The following is a 5,000-nucleotide window of genomic DNA, read 5'->3' as shown; positions in this document are numbered from 1 at the left end:
TCACCCCATACACCGGAGCATACTCAATGTCTCAATCGTTTCTATGTTATATGTTTGTGATGAGAATATTGGCTATTAAGCTTAACTGCTGGTCAAAATTACTTCGCGATGGTGGTGAACGAATCGGCGATCTCAAGAAGTGGGTGAGAGAGGGATCTAGAAATGACTTTGGGTTTGAAACGAATATTTTTAGTGTTCGTGGATAGCTCACACGGTAGAGCCACGCTCTCACCTGCCAGGCGGAGTTGTCGTACCAATAAGGTCGCAGGTTCAAACCCCACCACCGCCGCGAAAAATTTTTTTATTCTCTATTGTCTTCTGGCACTTTTCTACTCACTTCATATCTTGTTGTTACCAACATAAGTGCCTGCTCCACTCACTTTTCTGAATTAAAAATTCACCCCATACACCGGAGCATACTCAATGTCTCAATCGTTTCTATGTTATATGTTTGTGATGAGAATATTGGCTATTAAGCTTAACTGCTGGTCAAAATTACTTCGCGATGGTGGTGAACGAATCGGCGATCTCAAGAAGTGGGTGAGAGAGGGATCTAGAAATGACTTTGGGTTTGAAACGAATATTTTTAGTGTTCGTGGATAGCTCACACGGTAGAGCCACGCTCTCACCTGCCAGGCGGAGTTGTCGTACCAATAAGGTCGCAGGTTCAAACCCCACCACCGCCGCGAAAAATTTTTTTATTCTCTATTGTCTTCTGGCACTTTTCTACTCACTTCATATCTTGTTGTTACCAACATAAGTGCCTGCTCCACTCACTTTTCTGAATTAAAAATTCACCCCATACACCGGAGCATACTCAATGTCTCAATCGTTTCTATGTTATATGTTTGTGATGAGAATATTGGCTATTAAGCTTAACTGCTGGTCAAAATTACTTCGCGATGGTGGTGAACGAATCGGCGATCTCAAGAAGTGGGTGAGAGAGGGATCTAGAAATGACTTTGGGTTTGAAACGAATATTTTTAGTGTTCGTGGATAGCTCACACGGTAGAGCCACGCTCTCACCTGCCAGGCGGAGTTGTCGTACCAATAAGGTCGCAGGTTCAAACCCCACCACCGCCGCGAAAAAATTTTTTTATTCTCTATTGTCTTCTGGCACTTTTCTACTCACTTCATATCTTGTTGTTACCAACATAAGTGCCTGCTCCACTCACTTTTCTGAATTAAAAATTCACCCCATACACCGGAGCATACTCAATGTCTCAATCGTTTCTATGTTATATGTTTGTGATGAGAATATTGGCTATTAAGCTTAACTGCTGGTCAAAATTACTTCACGATGGTGGTGAACGAATCGGCGATCTCAAGAAGTGGGTGAGAGAGGGATCTAGAAATGACTTTGGGTTTGAAACGAATATTTTTAGTGTTCGTGGATAGCTCACACGGTAGAGCCACGCTCTCACCTGCCAGGCGGAGTTGTCGTACCAATAAGGTCGCAGGTTCAAACCCCACCACCGCCGCGAAAAAATTTTTTTATTCTCTATTGTCTTCTGGCACTTTTCTACTCACTTCATATCTTGTTGTTACCAACATAAGTGCCTGCTCCACTCACTTTTCTGAATTAAAAATTCACCCCATACACCGGAGCATACTCAATGTCTCAATCGTTTCTATGTTATATGTTTGTGATGAGAATATTGGCTATTAAGCTTAACTGCTGGTCAAAATTACTTCACGATGGTGGTGAACGAATCGGCGATCTCAAGAAGTGGGTGAGAGAGGGATCTAGAAATGACTTTGGGTTTGAAACGAATATTTTTAGTGTTCGTGGATAGCTCACACGGTAGAGCCACGCTCTCACCTGCCAGGCGGAGTTGTCGTACCAATAAGGTCGCAGGTTCAAACCCCACCACCGCCGCGAAAAATTTTTTTATTCTCTATTGTCTTCTGGCACTTTTCTACTCACTTCATATCTTGTTGTTACCAACATAAGTGCCTGCTCCACTCACTTTTCTAATATTATTGTCCTACATCTTGATTTTGAGAAATCTTTGTGTAAAGAGAGTATATGTGTTTAAACGTTTATAACTTTTAAACCAGATATGGTCCTTCTTAATAAAAAAAAACGTCCTTCTGAGATATATATTTAAATAGCTTCTCTAAAAATTTCAGAGCAAAATATAGTTGCACTCAAAAGTTATAGCTCCCCAAAAAAACAAAACTTGTCCTCGATTGTTTTCAGAAGTTACCATTTTCTTATATTGATTCACTTCCTGTCGTCTGCTGCGCTTTTTTTTTACTTGAGAGTTAACTTCGTTAATCCACATCAAAACTTTACAACTGTATTTCTTACAATATATGCAATTAATGTAAGTTATTTTTGTTTTAAATTATTCAATTAATTGGCGCTTTCATGTCCATGCATTAATTTTATAAGTTACGATCTCGTTCTTTTTTTTACGATCGATTTTCACTGTTTTGATTTTGACGGTTTTCATTCTTTGACGGACGACTGTTCAATTTAGGGGAACTATTTTCGATATTCTAATACACCCACCTCAAACATTTATCAGTCCGTATCTTTGCTTTTATGAGGTCTATTTTCATTTTGAAAAGTTCAAAGTGAACAACTAAATGACGCCGATTCAGTGATGTATTTGGTAATATTCATGTAAACAAATATTTTATTGTTGACTTTTCCAAAATTCCAATAGGTCATTCATTTGCATGTCGTGATCTATTTTTCCTTGATTTCAGCTGTCTCAGCTCTAAACTTTAGTTTTCTCTCTTTATAATTAATTCTTTTTCTGTTTGTAATGTATTACAGAGATGTTGAATTACCACATGTAAAAATTTCATAGTTGTATCTGAAGCCGTTTCGGAATTATATTTGATTATCCATTGGGTTGCTGTGTTTTGGTCACATATTTTCCTATTATTATTGAGATTTTTCACCTCATAAACGGTCATAACTTTTTAACCAGTTGAGATAGAGCGATCATTTTTTCACTCCAGTAAATGTTTTACTCCCCTTTATTTTAAATTAATACCCATATCACTATTTTGAAAAATTCTTGCAAGTGCCTATATAGAGTAGGTGGAACCAAGGTCCTTGCCTTAATTTCTGACGTTATAAGTTTATGATTATGAGTGTTACTATACTGAATAGGTGGTAATTCTTTTTCATGGAAGAGAAATCAAATTTAAAAATTCAAACTCGGTTTGAAATCATCTGGCTCGTCACAGACGACTCAGATATAATCTGAGATAGTAAACATTTTATGGTCCATACTTGGTCCGGATGGATAATCTTTTATTTGTTGTTTTTAGCTATCAGATGGGATCATGAATATTTCATGCCTTTTCTCGTGCAACTTAATCTAAATCAAAACAATTACCGATAGTGATAGGGCTACTTTCGTTTTCAAGTTTCTACTGTTGTTCTGGTCATTCATTTTAGAATTATTCCAGTTTATAACTTGTGCTTTGTCAGATTATTTTATTGTGCATTTCAAAAAACATGTTCTCCATTTGAAGAAAGTCATTAATATTAAAAGTAAGATTGCGTTTTCCTTAATTTTTTCCATGCCTCCGTTGGTGGTATATTATAACACTAACAAACTGCTTTTCTACACCACTGTTGGCCATGTAAATGCTAGTTTTTGGCAGAAGTTTAACACACTGCTTAGTGATTGCCGGTGTCAGTTTATAATGATAGTAATGAATTTTCTTTTTTTCCTGTCAAAAATAAATATTATTATTTTAAATTTGAATCCAAAGAAAGAAACAATTGACCTCTATCAAGCCACTAAAATGTCTTTTCATAATTTTCATAGTTAGAGTTAGAAATTAATTTTAATTCAAGGTTAGCGCTAAGTATAGTATAGTGTTTCGTATATTCATTGAATTAGGGCCTTCATATGGAATTTCTCACAAAGATGACAAGAATAATAATAAATAAAAAGGTTTTTCCAATTTTTAAAAAATTGTCCTTTGGGATCCCGATACTTTCATCGCGGCTCTGTGGGCCTATTGGCTCTAAAGGACTTTATTTCTTTTTCTTTTTTTTAACATTGGATTGTACCATTTTGTGATTATTACTCACAACCACCGACAAATCAACAATCAATCACAATTTAAGTATTGTGCGGCTATGTGGTCTAGTGGTATCTCTGGATCAGAAGGTCCTGGGTTCGAGCCTAGAAGAGTGGTTCATAATTGAGTCTTGAGCTTTAAAAACAAAAAAACAAAACTTGAGCTTTTATATAGTGCAATATCAACTAAAAGTGCTCAAAGCGCTTTACAAGGGGTCCCAGGCCAACAGCAACAATTAACATTTAGGACGGGCATGACGCCTGTTAGGCGATGTTACAATTTTTTTTCGGACAGAGACAGCAAGTGGCCAGGTAGTCATTTTTACACCTGAATACAGTGAGAGAATGTGAGTAAAGAGTCCTTTCCAAGGACAACTATGGGACGAGCGAGGATTTGAACCCAGGACCTTCCAATTGGAAAGCGAGTGTCTTACCACTAGACCACATAACCGCACAAGTAAAGGCTCTTTACACACATTCTCTCATTGTACACAGGTATAAATGGAGTATCTTGCCCTTAACAGCGTTGTGTCTGTTGGCTTGGGACCCTTTGTAAACTGCTTTGAGCATTTTAGTAGATATTGCGCTATATAAAATCTCAAGTATTTTTTTCAGTCAAAAAAAAAAGTATCATAGATAAAAACCAATCTACAATGAATCTTGTTGTTGACAATAATATTAGCATCATTGTATGTAGAATTTTATGCCCTTTCCAATGATATATAATACTTGCCATTTATTTCACCGAGAAAGAAGAATGAATATTTTTAAAACACTCCTAAAATTTTCCCCTCAAAAACGGAAACAGAAATCCTCGCCTCTTTTCAACTCGCGAGGGCTTCTCTTACGACTGATGCTATGGCTATGGCTACATGATGATGTTGGAGCGAAGTAAACTTGGCTTTGTTCACAATAATCAAGATGAATTCATATCGTGTATATATA

Source organism: Berghia stephanieae, chromosome 4 (assembly GCF_034508935.2).
Source record: "Berghia stephanieae isolate SIO BIC M18660-M18661 chromosome 4, UCSD_Bste_1.3, whole genome shotgun sequence".
Taxonomy (NCBI): domain Eukaryota; kingdom Metazoa; phylum Mollusca; class Gastropoda; order Nudibranchia; family Aeolidiidae; genus Berghia; species Berghia stephanieae.
This window is presented reverse-complemented; position numbering follows the sequence as displayed.